Source organism: Orycteropus afer, unplaced genomic scaffold, assembly GCF_000298275.1.
Source record: "Orycteropus afer afer isolate SDZICR_OR568_19922 unplaced genomic scaffold, OryAfe1.0 scaffold00280, whole genome shotgun sequence".
Classification (NCBI taxonomy): Eukaryota; Metazoa; Chordata; class Mammalia; order Tubulidentata; family Orycteropodidae; genus Orycteropus; species Orycteropus afer.
The window spans coordinates 4,018,508-4,037,188 of record NW_006921867.1 but is presented as its reverse complement, the minus strand read 5'-3'; positions in this window follow the sequence as shown (position 1 = coordinate 4,037,188).

Sequence of the window (18,681 nt, the reverse complement as noted above, 5' to 3'; positions counted from 1 at the left end):
TATCTTCATGTTCCCTGCTGTTCCGTGAGCCTTTTATTCTTGTATTGTTAACAATCTGGCACATTTTCTGTAGCAGTTCTTCTCGACATTCCCAGTGCTTTTGAGGTTTCACAAACTGTTTCCTTCCTCTCTATTTCCTGCTCCATCTTGATCGATGACTGTAATTCTTTAGTTACTAAACAAAGCAAACATCCCATGTGAGCTCTCTCACTCTCCCTCCCTCTAACATCCTAAGTGCCATTGCCCTATTTTGTTAAGCATGGGAAGACATTTCTCTCTAACCTTGCACATTAGTTTAGATTCTTCAAAAATTAGACCCCAAGGCAAAGACTTGGGGTGCAGAAGTTTATCTGGCAATTGATTTCAGAAAGTCCAAGTGAGATGGTGTGGAGAAAGTGAGACTAGGAAGGAGGAGGAAACAATAAAGAGCATAATACTGGGGACAATTAGTCTTGCTGACGGCTCTCTGAGAAACTTGTGGAACATGCCTCAGAATCTGTTCACCAGAGGATAAGGCGGCTGGAGCACTTCTTTCTGAGGACTACCATCCTTTAGTATTTAAGGGTTGCTCTTGTGGCATTAACCAATGCCCCCATACTTCTTCTTGTTTGTTGTTGCTGTTGGTAAATTTTTATTGCAATTGCGGTGAAATTTTACAAAGCAGATTTGTTTTACATTCAAGAGTTCATAAACACACTTTGTTTTGTGATATTGGTCACATTCCCCACAGTGTAACATCTAACCTCCCATGTTCTCCCTGTGGTTACCCTTTCCCTGTGTCCTTCTTGCCTATGCATTCCTGCCTCCCTACCTTTCTCCCTGTGCAAATGCTGCCCTTCTCATCTCCTGTGGTTGATTGTTCTAATGCGTGCATCTCCCTGGTGCAGGTGGTCAGTTTGTAGTCCTTTCTACTGTTAGACTGTGAGTTAAGCCAGGAGAGTGATTTCAATTCCATGCCCAAAGGGTGGCCCAGGGCTATAGTCTTGGTGATTTAAGATCAGTGTAGTATGCCTGGCCATTTTTCTGATTTTGAATTTTGTTCCACATTTCTCTCCCACTCTATATAGGATCTCCAATTTTGATCGCTTTCTGGGTGGTTGGCATTGATAGCCGGACACCATCCAGTTCTTCTGGTGTCAGGCTCATATAGGTTGAAGCTCTCATGATCCATTGGCCCTTTGGACTAACCATTTCCATGTGTCTTTGACGTTCTTAGCTCTTCTTTGCTCCAGATGAGGAAAGACCAATAGCTGTAACTTAGATGGCCAAAAACAAACAAACAAAGAAACAAACAAAAAAAAAAACAGAAAACAAATTCACTGCCGTGGAGTCGGACCCCACTCATAGTGACCTTTCCTTGTATTTCTGAGGCGGTATCACTACGGAAGTGAGTGGCTGGTGGGTTTCAACCCCCAGCCTTCTGATTAGCAGTCAAATGCCTTAGGCTCTATGCCACCAGAGATGGCCACTCACAAGCTTTCAAGACCCACTCACTACTCACTGAAGTAAGATGTAGAACAGTATTTTTCATACCATGTTGTGCCCAATTGAGCTTGATGTGCCCTGTGATCATGGTCCCCAGCCCACAGGCCCAGTGACCTACTCCCTCAAGGTGTTTATTTATGGCTAAGAAATTATCCTAACTTTGCCTCCTGTTATGTTTAAACTGCATATGAACGTTTTTATAGCCCATAGAAGTACTTATGTAGGAGTATCGTCTGCCAAACCTATTTATGGTCGTGGGTATATTCCCATTTGCCTATCCATATCTGTCTACCTGTGTATCCACCCATATTCTAAGTTACTTCAATTTGCAGAAGAGCAAATAATATGGTGCTGGAGAAAGCCCTCAGTAGAGCAGCAGAGAAAGAGAAACGGGCTTTTAAATTAGATGTAGCAGAAACTGCACTGAACTCAGGTGGGGAATGGGATATGTTGCACAGGATCAGCAGCATTTTCTACATCTTCTTTCCTCTAGGATCCTGTTTATTTCTATCCTTTACCGAAAACATCTCAACGGACTAGGAGAGACCAATAGTTGTTACTTAGATGGCCACTCACAAGCTTTTAAGACTTCTCCCCCAAAAAACCAAACTCACTGCCATGGAGTCGATTCGACTCATAGCAACCCCTCCTTGGGTTTCCAAGGCAGTATCTCTAAGGAAGTAGATTGCCCAACCTGCTTTCCGATGAGCAGCCTGTTCATTTTGAACTGCCAGCCTTCTGGTTAGCAGTCAAATGCCTTAGGCACCATGCCACCAGAGCTCCCTTTAAGATCCTAGTCTTAAAATAATAAAGTAACTCTCAATGGAGTTATTGTTTGGAGCTATCTAACCTCCTTAAAGATTGGAAAATAAAGCCCCCCAATTATTTCAGTTCATTTGGGGGATGCTTTTGGCTGCAAAAACAAAGGTCAGTTTCAATCTGTGGGAGGAAGCTGAAGCAATCTACTTCCCTAAAAGATTTACAGCCTTGGAAACCCAATGGTGGTAGCTATGAGTTGAAATTGATTCAATGGCAGGAGGTTTGGTTTTTTTTTTTTTCCCCCACAAACTTCATTTTTGGTCCGGTAATATATGTAAGTTGTTGTTGTTATGTGCCGTCGAGTCGGACAGACTCATAGCAACCCCTCCTTGGGTTTCCGAGGCAGTATCACTACGGAAGTAGATTGCCTCATCTTCCTTCCGAGGAGTGACTGATTGCTTTGAACCGCCAGCCTTCTGGTTAGCAGTCAAGTGCCTTAGGCACTATGCTACCAGAGCTCCAATATATGTAAGAGACTTTTATATATTGTTATATTGGTTATCACTATTGAAATGGTTTTTAATTTCTTAAAACTACTACCCCCTTACTGATTCCCCAAAATTCAAATCTAAGCCAGAATCTAATGAGTTTTATAATCTCTGCTAAATTAATTTTTTTCCCCAAATTTGCTGACTTTTAAGAACAGGCTAATTGGAAATACCTGAGCCACATAAGCTATTTATGTTTTGAAATCCTCTTTACAGAATCTCTTTTTCCATGTGCTTTATACGGCCTTGGGTAGAAGTATTTTTTTCTGTGGTTGTTTTGTGATTGCTTTAAACCTATAGAAACATTTCCATGATCTTAGAAACCTCCAAGGTGAGTGTTTAGAAATTCTGCTTGCAGGAATCTGTCGTTGTTTTGGTGACTATTATCTGAAGCATAACTATAAACAAATCTGAACAGCAGGCTACTTCACACAGAAATTATTTTATTCATTGGAATGGCTTCACATGCAGCATATTTCTTTTTAGTGTAGTTTAGTTTAGTTTATGATTAACAATTAGTATTTCAAAGGTGGTTAAACAATATAATTTGTTGGATAAATGACACTCTCCATGGTAATGCACATTTTCAATATATTTTTTTAACTTTGTATCAAAAAAATTTAAGGTAAAAAAATTTAATGTAGCCAGCCATAGTAGGTGATTTCATTATCTTTAATTACATGACAAGATTCTCCTTCTTGCTTTTCTTTTTTTTCCAAAGGGCTTGGTTAAGAAAGATTGATGCATATTTTTATTGAAAAGAGATTTGTCTAGATTCCTTGATAATTTAGTGAGAACCTCAGCTCTCCTTTATCCAATTTTCATTATGCAGACACAATTTAACTCTTACATTTCCAAAGTAAAAGTCTGAAACATTTACATAGTGTATTTTTAAATTTAGTTTAATTGAAAAGCACTTCTCCACAAGTTCTTGCTCAATAGTGACTAGACTCTTGAACGTGAAGCATAGCAGAACCTTTTTTCCTGCTTTTGGCAACTTTAAAGATGTTTAAGAAGAAAGGTCTGAATAGGTGGGGACCTCCTTACAACCCTTCCATTTCTTTTTCTCTCCCTGTCTTAACCACTTCTGTTTCAGGTTCTTTCTTCCCTCAGATTCTATTTCAAGTTCAAGTGTTGGCCCAAAATGAAATATACAAACTCTGTATGTGTATGCATGTGCAAGTGTTTGTGTGTATGTTTGTGACTATTTCATTGAAGACATAGGATTTTGGCCTGACCATGAAGAATCAGAAAATTAAAAAAATGAATAGATAATTACCTCCTGAAAGAAAGACTCAAATGATTTTTTTTCAGGAAATTCAATATTAAGAACAGCAACAAAGAAATAACGTTCTCACTTTTTTTTTCACATTCACTAAATAATCTAATAGGAGCTCTGGCAGCATAGTACCTAAGGCACTTGACTGCTAACCAGAAGGCTGGGGGTTCAAACCCACCAGCCACTCCTGGGAAGGAAGATGGGGCAATCTACTTCTGTAGTGATACTGCCTCGGAACCCAAGGAAGGGTCGCTATGAGTCGGTCCGACTCGACGGCATATAACAACAAACAACAAATAATCTAATAGCTATCAGAATAAAATGTCATAGATATTTTTCATTTGGAGTAAAACATTAAAAATAGAAATAAAAACATCATTTTTTTTCCTGGCCAAATTTATCTGTACGATCTATTCATTTAGCTAATTTATTGACTGTACATTACATTCTAGGTTTTAAGTGCTAACGACTCAATTATGAAAGCCAAGGGATAAAAGAATCCTAATATAGAGTTAATGCCTTTTCTGAACTATATATTTTGAAATACCATTTTAAGGAAAGTTGTATTTTGATGACTAAAACTATAATTTGTTATCAGGAATATTATCTATTTTAGTAATTAAGAGTTGCTTTAATCATGAAAAGAAAATTGAAAACATTTTGCACTTAGTTACTAACCTAAAGGTTGGCAGTTCAAACTCACCTAGCAGCACCACTGGACAAAGACCTGGCAATCTACTTCCATATTTATTACAGTCAAGAAAACCCTATGGGGAAGTTCTAATGTGTAGCATGTGGGGTCACAATGAGTTGAAATTGACTGGACAGCCATGGGCAAGTGAACCAGGCCTAATAAATAATTCAATATATATTTTAAACATCAGAAGTATAGTGTATTTACTTTGTAACAACCCATTCTTGATTTCCTCAAGGTGAAATAGAATCTGAATTAAAATGTCATGAAAATTCCATAGTACCTCTGATCATTTGTGAAGCCCATTAGTAGTGTGGGATAGGTTAAGACTGAGAGAAAAAAAGAATACACAAAAAAATTGAAATAAATGACAACATATATTTCATTGATATATTTGCTCAAGGAAATTTATAAAATGATTGAAATACAAATTTCTACATCCTTAAAGGCCTGCTCATTCCCAACTCTAAATTATGAACATCAAGATTTTATTCCATTAGAAGTCAATTATCCATGTTACACATTTAATCTAAATGTTGTAGCCCATTAGAATATATCAATAGCTTAGATTTTACTGAAAGGGAAGAGTTGGACCAGAACAAATAACTATTTAACTTTAAAAAAAATAGCAAAGCTTACAATTTTTTGAATGTTTTAAGTTCATTAGAAGTGTCTTAAAATAAATGTTTTAATTGCATATTAGGTGTGGTAATTAAAAAAAATAGCCAGTCTTGTCTTGTCATGGTTTAAGTTTCCAAACTGTGGCTTGGCAAGGTTAGTTAGAAAATGTCTGATTTTTACTCCCAAAATGGGAGACTTTGATGTCCAGCATAGACTTAAGTACTTTTAACACATGGAGCTCAGGTAGCATAGTGCTAAGGCATTTGACTGCTAACCAGAAGGCTGGCAGTTCAAACCCACCAGCCACTCCTCGGAAGGAAGGTTGGGCAATCTACTTCCATAGTGATACTGCCTTGGAAACCCAAGGAGGGGTCGCTATGAGTCGCGCCGACTTGATGGCACATAACAACAACAACACCTGGAGCCTGATTTCATTGTTTAAAATATCAGACTAAATTCTTGTTTAGAGAGGTATTTCTGAGAATGAAAATCAAAAAAGTAATTAAAAATTGATTCTTATTTGAGATTAAATGACCAACTGTTTACTTACGTAATTTTATTACTAATTTTAACATACTCATCATTTCCCAAAATATGTACTCAAAATTTTAATTTTTTAATCATTAATTTAATGTTGCTGTTGTTATGTGCCATTGAGTCAGACCTGACCCCTCCTGTGGTTTCCAAGGCAGTGTCACTACGGAAGTAGTTTGCCCCATCTTCCTTCTGAGGAGTGGCTGGTGGGTTTGAACCGTCAGCCTTCAGGTTAGCAGTCCAAGTGCCTTAGGCACTATGCTACCAGAGCTCCCATTAATATGTGCCTCAGTTTTACGAGGGGACTATGTTTACTTTCCTGTTTTGTGGGAAACTTCTCTAAACAATGTGTACAGAGGACACAAGCAACTAGACTAAGAGACAGAAAATAAATGATTTGGTTCAAATGACCAACATCTCCCAGATTCTTAATCTACCTGAATCTTGATTATCCTGATCCATGAAATAAAAATCTTCCCAACTTGCCTGTAGTTCCCAAGGTGTGGTTCTCAAACCAGAAATATCAGTATCTCCTTAGAAACCTGTTAGAAATGGAAATTATAGGACCCCACCTCAGATCTACTGAATCAGAAACTCTGTGGGTAGGGCCCAGCAATCAGCATTATAACAAGCCCTCCTCTGATTCTGATGTACACGCAAGGCTGAGAACCAGTGTTCTAGTCTGTCTTCTAGAGTTTTCAATGAAGATCAAGGGAGAAAATGGATGTCATTGGACATTGAGGGAAACAGAAAAATAAATCAAGGACAATATAAGCATAATTTATTAAATAGGTCAGATTGTTTTTAACTTCGTTTCTCTCTCTCTATTTCTTCCTTAGCTTGTACATGCATTTAGAGATCATCTCGGCAATGTCAGCAAGCTTGGTGGCATAGTTCAAGCTGTGAGGGTTCAATAAATAGGTCGGTAAACATTGCAAATCAACACAGCTTTTGATGAAATGTCAAGCAAGACAGAGCTTAGCTATATTCGGCTCAGCTTGAACTCATAAACCATTAACTGGCCTCTGTACTTCCAAGACAATCTGTCTGATGAATACAACACAAATAAAAAAAAATAAAGAAAAATCTTTAGAAAGAGATTAGTAAAAGGCAATCTATAAATGAGAAATGGCAACCACTTAGTCCCGAGAAAATGAGAGACAAGACTTTGTAAAGTGGGTAGCTTTTCTTACAAATCAGGTTCTGGGAAAAGCTCAAACTCTGTCTAAATAGATCTTCCACTTTGGACTATCTTTTTTTTTCTCTCTCAATATAAATATATATATATATATATATATATATATATATATATATATATAAACATAGACTCATAATTTAGAAAGGTAGACTTTATTTCAACTTTTTTAGCTCCCTCCCCCTATAAAACTAGCTGTCTCCTTTTATAACATTAGAACAACTTAGGCAAGGCAGAAGCTCTTTGCATTTTAGTGAAGTTACCATAATTTAGGAATTAATGTGCTTTGAATACACAGTTTGAATATGGCCACTACAAATGTATATAATTTAGAATTTCAGGATAGCCTTTTATTTACAAAACAAAGAAAGATGATTTATCACTACATCTTTTACTTTATTGATAAAGCTAGCTTTTGACAATAAATGTTTAATCTCTAAAGTCACTCTTAGATATCGCAGGTAATTAGGCAGCTGAGAATTGCTGTTTACCACCAGTAGCCTAAGTGTGCTTCCATATAAGTTCAGCTCATCTGATCATGTCTGAATCACTATTCAGAACAATTCCTACTATTTTCATTTTCTTTGCTAAAAATGCATATGTGTGCATGTATGTGTGTGTCTCTCTCTATATATAGCATAGAATTTATTACTGTTACAACAAAAATATCTTATAATATTTTCCTAATGCATTTAGGGATTTACTCTAGGTCATTAGAAATGTATTTTGAAGTAGAAATGTTATTGTTTAGTGATTGAAGTCTGGGTCATTAGAATTTTTCTTCTTTTGGTTTCTTCATACTAGAGATAATTTCAGACTCCTGAAAACAAAGTCCATGAAAGCCATAATACAAAAAGTAAAATGTGGGTTCTTATTTTAGTGATTGCCATTATCTTCTAGATCATTGATGTCAAACCCCTTCCCTCCCTTCCTTACAGCAAAAGCCCCTATTTAACTTTTAAAGACAGACATATGGAATAGGAGTTATCCATATATTCTCCCAGAGGTTGCAAATTGACCAAAAGAGTCACCTTTAGGGAAGCCTGCTTCCGAATGCTTGTGGCATTTATCATTCTTCTGAATGGCTGTTGCATTTATCTGCAGCTTTTACTCACCAGATGAGACCTCAGACATTTCAAATTCTGCGGTGGCTTGCTACACCTTCATAGGAAAGCTTTTTGCTGATTTCCCTGTTGGTACTTTTCTCTAACACATTCTATGGGGTATGATAAACCTGGAGGTAGAGTCATAGCCAAGCAAAGATAAAGCAGGTACATAATCTCTGACCAGCTTCACAAAAGCAAGCAAACGCACCATCTTTTTGCACCTGTTTCTTCCACTCTGGTTGCCGTGAACAGTGAGGTGTTCTTCACAGAGACACAGAGAGAATTTTGCAAACACTCCCCTCTCACAGTAATGGTTTGTTCCCTCCCAGGCTCAATCTACCTGATTACGTTCCCTTCTAATCAGTAACCTCAGTTCCTCTAGTAATAACTGTGCCGCCTGCTTTATACAGGATTTCTGTGAGACTGAAGCATAAACCAGAGAGGAGAATTAGAGGAGCTGATTATTGTGAGGACACCTGTATTTTTGTCTAGTTTTCATGTGAACTTGACAGTGTACTCATTTATGCAAACTAATATTAGTGAAAGAGAAGCAGAAAGGAGGAAACACAGAGACTGGACTCATAAGTTGTGCACCTGTGTGATGGTGGGAGAGAAAGAAAACTACTCGAAAAACATCCAGCTCAACACCCTTGAACTTCCTACGAAAATATAAAGAGGTATGCCCGATATCCAAATACCTACCGCTACATATGCCTTTAAAAATAAATTCTAAAATTTTAAACAATCTTAATACAGGCCACCATGCAGAAGGGAATTCTTAAAACACATGGAGATTACTTAAGAGTGAAGCTGAAACCCACCCATATAAACCTGACTTTTTGAAAATAAAAGTAATAATCTGTATAACTTACTCGAGATTGCATTTGAAGTTAAATCTAGAGTCCTGCTTCCTGGAAACAGAGAATTGCGCAAGGCTGTGTGATGATTGTTTACCCAGAGTATAAAATTGAAGTGGATTTTCAGATTAAAAATAAAACTCTTAAGTATGTCAATCCCCATCTGATCAAAGCACATAAACTGATCCCCCCCCCAAGTGCTTCATTAACAATATACCCCAGTAAATCCACACTTCTCAGTTTAAGAGTAAGTTGTTAAAATGATTGAAGTCCATGTAAAGAAACCCTGTTTTATAGTTAGGGCCAACATCTTTTTCATCTTAGTAGACTTAATGGCTGACAACCAATAAACAATAAATGCTGAATATATGCTTATTTAATACAAATAATAGCAGATAATAAGAGGTATTGTCCTTGCCATTGACATTTTTTTTAAAAAAATTATATTTTCAGTGAAAGTTCACACAGGAAGCCATTGAAAATTTAAGCAGCCAAGTTCTGTACTCATTTTATTTTTCAGTCAGCCTCAATTTCCCAAGGCTCTAAGAGAAATAAAATGCTAACATTTTCTTTAGCATAAAATATCCTGCAATTATAAACATGTACTGAGTGAGATTGGAAGGAAGTGAGAATGTGACTGATTTTTATTTTTCCTTGCTCCTTTTTCTACTCTACATTTCCAGACATGTATATTTCATTTGGAAGGAACAGGAGGTGTAGGTGGGAAAAAGCTCATTAATTGTACCATATCCCCTTACCCACAAAAAGTACTGCATCCAAATTACAGAAGAACTAAAGAGACCTTGTAGAATGAGTATATAATTAGCAGTGCTGCTAAGTGAATGGAAATAGAGGTTGCCTAACTTAATTAACTGTAATCATTACTCATTGTCATCCTGCTTAGAAAGATTAGTGGTGGGTATTTCTTCTGTGATACCACATTAGGCATTTTTACTTCCTTCTTAAATGTGTAAACAATTATACTACAAAAAAAAAAAAAAAAAAAAGAACAGTCATACCCTCTCAATACGATAAAAACTTTTCTGAACAAGTAACTTCCATGTCTTAGTTCAGGGAGTAGAACAGCAATAATGGGAAAGAATGTCACAGGGACGACAGTCAGAGAAATGAACGAAAGATGGAATAATTTATAGAGATTAATGGTTTGGAGAGAAGAAAGGAATGCTAAATATGAGCTTGTATAAAGAAAATAGCTCTTGGATGGGAAAGAAGGAAAATGACAGGTTAAGTTCTAAGTATGAATAGGTGGCACTGTGTAATTAAGTTGATCACAATTGCATAATAACCAAAAATGCCAAAGGTACCTTCAAGGACACTGTAGCTAAGGACTGCTTTCTTATGATGCATCCTTTTAGAAGAAATTTGTACATGGAAAGCATTTAGTCCTTTGAATTAATGAAAATCACTGTCTATTCATACCTATAAAGGATCTTTATTAATTTAAGAAGAAAGAGCATGCCTGGGAGCGAGGTCACTGACAAAGCTTTGGTTCACAACTGTCTGTTAAAAAGGACTTAACATTTACTACCCATTTTATTGTTCTAGCACTTAGACTATGAGTTTCAGGTATTGCATTTCACAAAATCCTCCCAGCAAGCCTGCAATTTTGACATGGTTATGGTTATGCCCATTTTATAGGTGAGAGGACTGTAACTCGGATTTCCCAGAGTCACCCAGGTGATTAGAACTAGGATATAAGTCTTCTCTGCCTGACTTCCTAGACCACTGTGTCTCTAATGATAACGTTAATGATAATGATAATGATAATGTTAATGATAATCAGTCATCTGGGGATCCTGGTAAAATTTAGAGTTTGATTCAGTAATTTTAGGTGAGACCTGAGATTCTGCATTCATTCCCAACAAGTTCTCAGATGATGCTGATGCTGCTGGTCTGTGGACAGCATGTTTGGCAGCAAGATACTAACCCAGTGGTTTGCAAATGTTGCTGATATTAGAATAGGTTGGGAGCCTTTAAACCTCTCCATGTCCAGGTTTCACCTCATGCCAATGAAATCAGAATCTCTAGGCATGAGACTTAAGCAACTCCAATGTGCAGCCAAGTTTGAAAATCTGTCCCTGTAGACCAATGGTTCTCCAATTAGGGGTTCATCAGAATAAATGGAAGAGCCCATAAAAGAAACAGAGTTTCACGTTCATTAAGGTAGGATAGGGCCAGATAGTCAGATAGAGCCTTTGTATTTTTACATAGTTCCCCAAGTGATTCTGATACCCATCAGAGTTTGAAAAACAGTCCTTAGACCACAGAACCCTGGTGGCGAAGTGGTTAAGTGCTCAGCTGCTAATTGAAATGTCAGAAGTCAAACCCATCAATCCCTCCAAGGTTCTACTCTATGAGTCAGACTAGACTGCACTGGGTTTGGTTTTTGGGTTTCCCCTAGACCGTGATCTTTCAAATCAATCAAATCAAGTCCAAAGGATAGCCTTAATTTTCAGGCAAACTGGCTATGGAGGAGGGACCAAAACAACAACAACAACAACAACAAAAACACTCACTGCTGTGGAGTTGGATCTGACTCACAGCAACCACTCCTTGGGTTTCTGAGGCAAAATCACTATGGAAGTAGATTGCCCAACCTTCTTTCCAAGGAGTGGCTGGTGGATTTGAACCACCAGCTTTCTGGTTAGCAGTCAAATGCCTTGGCCCTACGCCACCAGAGCTCCCTGGAGGGGGGAAGGGGAGGGTTATTGTGTTTTCAAGAAAGTTCTCAGGTTTGATGAAATATCCCCCAAGTGTATTCCTACTAACGAGCATTTTTTTTAAACTCTGCTGTGACTAGCAGTGTTATGCTCTCATTATGCTCTCATCCTCATTATTAATATATGTTTTGTTTCTTATAGTTATGTACACATTAATTCTAACTTTGTCAGGACTTCAGTGGAGAGCATATCCAAGTTAGAGGACATTTGTTATATGCCCAGGATAGCTATGTAACAAAAGTAATAGATTTTGAAAAGGAACATAATGTTAAGTTGAATGCAAAAATGATTCTCAAACTCTGTAACTTACCTGCAGTACAATGTATCACCCTGTGGTTAAAACCTAGTTCAAAATGATCCTCAACCCCCCTTCCAGGGCTTGTGAAGAGGAGGATCATTAGACTAGTGACACATTTTGGCTTAAGGGAAGTTATAGCATGACTGCTATCAGACTGTATCTTGTTAAGCACTTTTGTTGGAGGGGAAGAAAAGATGTAAGCATATTAGAAATATAATTGGTGGGACGCGAATTTGACTTCCTAACAGATCCTAAGAGGAGCATGTACTTACGGATAATTCTTTGGGAAATTTTCCTTAATATTATTTAGGATTGCCAAGCTACTATTTTTTTTTTCAAACTATTAGTTTTAATGAGGGCAGTCAAGGCCACTGCTTACGGCTGTGGTCGTTTTGTCTTGCACAAAGTTGCTTGAACAATGAGGTGAAATCCATACCACACCGAACTCACCCATCCTTGTGATTCTGGCATAAGGCAGAGTCAGACTGGAAAACATGTGTGTGTGTGTGTGTGTGTGTGTGTGTATTAAATGGCCCTTCTATAGTGTGTGGTGAGATATCTTGTCCTTTATCTAATTTTCTAAGGGCACCATACAAGCTAGTAGCAACCCTGGGGGTAGGGTGGTATAATGGAATGTTTGAGATTGCAGTTGGAAGGCATTATGAACTAACTTAGTATCTTAGAGCAACTTCTTTAACTTTTTGCATCACTGGGACTTTCATCTATATACCAAACCAAACTCACTGCCATTGAGTAGATCCGACTCATAGCGACCCCTCCTTGGGTTTCTGAGGCGGTATCACTACTGAAGTAGATTGCTCATCTGAGGACTGGCTGGTGTGTTTGAAACTCTCAGCCTTCTGGTTAGCAGTCAAATGCCTTAGGCACTATGCCACCAGAGCTCCTTATAACTCTTATAACTGTTATTTATCCCTGCATGTTTTCTAGAAAACTAAAAACTATTGATTTATTATATTGGCTTCCTGATTACTTGACTGAAGTTTAAAAACAAATATATGGCACTTATATATACATATATAAAGAGGAGCTCTGGTAGCATAGTGCCTAAGGCACTTGAATGCTAACCAGAAGGCTGGCGATTCAAACCCACCAGCCACTCCTCGGAAGGAAGATGGGGCAATCTACTTCCGTAGTGATACTGCCTCAGAAACCCAAGGAGGGGTCGCTATGAGTCGGGTCCGACTCGACGGCACATAACAACAACAACATATACATAAGGAGTGCCAACATGCCCTAGAGATCCAAAGCTCAGGTTCTAGAGTCAGAGCAGCTCAACGAGGGATTAAATTCTAATTCTGCTGTGTACTAGCTGTATAAATGTGGCATGGCATTAGGTCACAATTTCAATATCTGTAAAATGGGAATAATATTAATTCCAGCCCCCTAAGGAGAGTGGAAGGAGTTCTGGTGGTGTAGTGGTTAAGGTATTTGGCTGCTAACCAGAAGGTTGGCAGTTCCAACCCACCAGCTGTTCTGCGGGAGGAAGATAACGCAATGTACTTCTGTAAAGACTCATAGCTTTGGAAACCCAATGGCGTTGTTATGAGTTGGAATTGGAATAGATGTGATGGCAGTGAAGTTTTTTGTTTTAAGGATAATGAGAGGAGTCCCTGGATGGCACAAACGGTTTGTGCTTGTCCACTAAGCTAAAGGTAGGTAGTTTGGATACACCAAGCATCATCAAAGAACTTGATGATCTGCTTTTGTAAAGAATATAGCCAAGAAAACCCTATGGAACGTTCTGCTCTATATAACACATGAGGTCACCATGAGTCAGAAACAACTCAACACAGTGGATTTGCTTTTTTGATTTTAAGTGTATTGGGTGAGGTGTAACGGTTCCTGGCACAGAGTTAGTTCTAAACAGTGGATCAATCAACCAGGAAAAAAAAAAAAAACACATTTGTTGTTGGCTCATTCCAACTCATGTCAACCCCATGAGTTGCAAAGTAGACTTGTGCTTCATAGAATTTTCAAGACTGTAATATTTTGGGAGTATATAGCCAGGCCTTTCTTTAAAGGTGTTTCTGGTTGGGTTTGAACCATTAACCTTTTGGTTAGTATTTGTGTACTTAATAGTTTTTGCTGCCCAGGGACTCGCAAAATAAACATCAGCTGCTATTTATTATCAACAGCAATAATAAGACAATAATAAGTCACATTTCCCAAGGCTTTGGGGGAAAGTAAACCAAGTGATGCACATGGAATAAGGCTTTGAACTGAAAAGCACCATGATGGTGTTGTGGATGGGTTTTCTTCTTTTCAGTAATGTATGTTCTCCACACATTGTTTTTAATTTTAAAGCAATAATAATAGTAAGTAGAAAAGGACTGGAGCTACCAAAGATCTGGCTACAATAACTGTTCAGAGAGGTTAGGCTCCTACTGAGAGTTGAGGGCAACTTACTGCCTATGTATGGTAGTAAGAACCTAAATATACAATGGATCAGGGAACAATGTGGGCTCTTAGTGCACTGTTCTAAAACTAGAACTTCAATAACCTGGCAATGCACTGAATAAATTGGAAATTATCTCATTAAATCCTTGTCTCTGGAGTTATTATTCCCAATAATCACATTTTTTAAACTACCACCCCATTTTCTGTTGCCTCCAAGTAGCAGTGTACTGCCCATCTCCTATTACAAAAACAAAAATGAATCCAGTCTGTAAACACATTACCCAATACAGTGCCTGAAAATGCAATCTTGGAGGCATTATTACTCAATGAAAGTCAATTGAAACTAAGAGGTCACAGAGCTTTCTCTCCAACAGTAAAGGCTTCCAATGATAATTGTTCTACAGTAACCTTTGAAATATATATGTTTTTCTTTTGTATTCAAACTGTGCTATGATTCTGGTTTATCTCCTAGGAAGAAACTCATTTCAGTCATTAAGTCACGAGAAACAAGGAGCTCTAGTGAGTACTCCTCAGAAGGAAGATGGGGCAATCTACTTCTGTAGTGATACTGCCTCAGAAGCCCAAGGAGGGATTGCTATGATTGGGTCCGACTCGACAGCACATAACAACAACAACAGTGGTGCTGTGGTTAAATCATTGGACTGCTAACCTAAAGGGCAGAGATTTGAACCCACTAGCCATTTCATTGGAGAAAGATGAGGCATTCTGCTTCTGTAAAGATTTACAGCCTTGGAAACCCTCTGGGGGCAGTTCCGCTCTGTCTTTAAATGTGAATCGAGATCAACTCGATGGCAGTGGTTGCAGCTCTTCAGGTAGCATCTTTACAATTTCTATGATCACATGAATGTTGTGAGTGTGTGTGTCAATGTTTACTTATGTTTTTTTTTTTTCATTGCCCATTTACTTTTGTATACTGTTCTTTTCTTTTGGTTTTATGTTCTTCCCATGGAGTTATTGGAGGCTTGAACTAAAAAAGAAAAGAATGATATACTCAGTGTCACGGGGTATTTGCTTTCTGATGTCAAACAGGATGAAAATCTATCTAAGTTGGTTGTTGTGGGTGATCAGTATTATTTTTCACACCTAATGACCAAAAACTAATTTTAGAATTGGCATTGTATGTAAAGAACTTTTACGCAGAAATCTCACCATGTGGAATATCTCCAAGTGTTAACTTTTGATATAAATACGAACATCTGGAGGAACTTGAGCCAACTTGGGAGCTATTATTTCGCTTAGCTTCCCTCATCAAACAGAGCTCAGATCTCGCTTTCTTTAGCTTTAAGCTTTTCTCAGTGAACTGAGTAATGGAATCTTGAGGGACACCTTTACACCCAGCAGTGGAAGCAAAAACCTTCCCCACTGATAAGCAAAAGGATATTTATGGCAAGAAAACCCATCACCTCTAGGAGGTATATGTCTAACTCAGTTAGCCTTCAATTAAATGCTAGACAGTAACCCCTGAAGGCAACACAAGGGCTTAGAGTAAAAGAAAAAAGACCACAGACTTATCATAACAGCTCTAGTCTCAGAGAATGGTTGACTTAACACTTGGCCCTGAGATTCTTTGGAATTTTTTTTAGAATATTCAAAACTTCCATACTTCTAAGATCTGGGAAAGATTATTTTGGTAAACTCACTAATTTATAACAGAATGTAAGCCAAAAGAACCGATTCTTCTTGTGGTCAGCATTTGGTTAATGGCTTATTCATATATTACATCACTATTACATCACTGATACAAAGAGAATATATAATATATGGTATTTAACATTACAAACTCCCTAAAAATGATAAAACTAGGTATATCTCTGGTCTTTACAATTCCCCAAGTGTCCTAGAACACTAGTTTCTTCATATCACCTACCAAATAAACAACAACAAAAATGTTGCCATCAAGTTGATTTCAACTGAGAGCGACCCTATAGGACCAAGTAGAACCACCTCATAGGGTTTCCAAGGCTGTAATCTTTACAGAACCAGCCTGCTATATTTTTCTCTGGGTTCAAATTGCAGACCTTTAGATTTGCAGCTGAGCACTTTAACCACTGCACTGCCAGAGCTCCTTCATATCACCTACACTGGTCTTTATACCCAATACTCTTTTATAAAAAATATTTTATTGCGGTCTTGATGAAAGTTTACACAGCAAATTAGTTTCCCATTTGACAATTTTCACACAAATTGTTCAGTAATTCAGTTACACTTATCACAATGTGTCAACACTCTCTTTGTGTAATGTTTGTTCTTTTTCTAGTACTCTAGTTTCCCTTACCTGTTATTATCTCATCTTTGCTTTTGAGTTATTGTTGATCTTTCGGTCTCATAATGAGGGTTTTTAAGTAGGGCACTGACCTTCCAATTGCCATTACTCTTAGTAGGATATTTTCCATTCATTGTCAAAAGCTCATCACCTGTAGCAACTGAGGTCTTAAAAGCTTTCAAGTGGCCATCTAAGATGCAGCTAATGGTCTGCTAGTGTCATAAGCAAAGACGAAAACAAACAAACAAACCAAAAGGGCATTTGGAAGCAATCTCCCATAGGACACGATGGCCTTCGAGACCAGAAGAAATAGCTGGTGCCCAGCTACAGAAGCCAACCACTTAGGAAAGGATCGAATCTGGAGATCCTGGATAGACTGGGAGGGAAAACATGGAGCAAAATCCAAATACTCAATAATGACTAGAATTATTGGTCAGATGAAATCTGGTGAGACCCTCAATACTATGGCCCCGGAATACATTCTGCACCTGGAATAAAACTCACTCCCAGGGGCTGGCTCTCAGCCCAATTGTTAACAAGACGTACATGCAGACCACTCAACCCAGGATGACACATCCACATAATCTGTGGTAATACATCCCTTCGAGCAATAGACCATGGGACACCAGAGGACCGACATTCAAACTGAGGAAATGCAGGACAAACAGGAGTGCATAAATATGAGGGGCACAGGGGGAGGGTTACAGGGTAGGGTGGGGAGAAGACTGGATTAGGGTTGGACATGGTAAATAGGGAATGAAACTAAATGTACACATTATGTTGAATGCAAAACAAGCTCTTAAAAAAAAAAAAAAAAAAGCTCTTCCCCTGCCATTCATTCTTCAACACATCAGTCTGGCCTCTACTGAAAGACATTGCTTTACAGAGATATCTTTCCATTAGACTGTATGACATTTAACCATAGAAAGACTTGCTTTACAGCTTTCTGTTCTTTAATGCCTCTTAGCACTTTCTAGGAACATAGTTATTCTGCAGTTAATATTTATTGCATGTCTCATATTGATAAGCACATGACTGGTGTCCATTACAACCGCATTTAAATAAATATTAAAGTCACTTAAGACACGTATGCCTGCTCACACCTTTTTTTTTTGGAAAATGTGCAAAATTATTTTCATAGTGAAAATCAAAAGCAAACGAATTAACTTTGAAATAGGCATGAAAATAATTCTAGCACATTCAATCATGAAGTTCATAGGCAACCAATAAAAAATTATGTTCTTACAGAGGTTCTAGAGATATTGGGGTAAAATATGATACATTAGATGAAATAAAGCAAGTTACAAAATTGTATGTATATTACAATACTAAAAAGATGTTATTTCTTAGTGGTTAAAAACACAGGCCTACTTGGTTTAGATTCCTTGCTCCATATCATACTGGCTCTCTGACTTTGATCAAGTTAAGGCACCTTGTTATTGCATCAATTTCCTCCTTTGTAAAATGATATAATATTAGTACTCATATGAGAAGACTGCTGTGAGACTTAAATTGGTAATATCAAACATATAAAGTAATTGAGACTATGCCTAGTGCATACAAAGTTCTCAGTAAATGTTAGCTATCAGTAGGAAGGTATATAGCAAAAAAACTTAACACTGGTTATTCCTAAGTAGCAAAATTATGGGCAACTATTAACGTCAGCATATTTTTTCTGTATTCTAGTTTGGGCAGTAAGTTTGTATTAGTTTATATTAGAAAAAATGTTCGTTGTTGTTATATGCCGTAGAGTTGGACCCGGCTCATAGCGACCCCTCCTTGGGTTTCTGAGGCAGTATCACTACGGAAGTAGATTGCCCAACCTTCCTTCAGAGGAGTGGCTGGTGGGTTTGAACCACCAG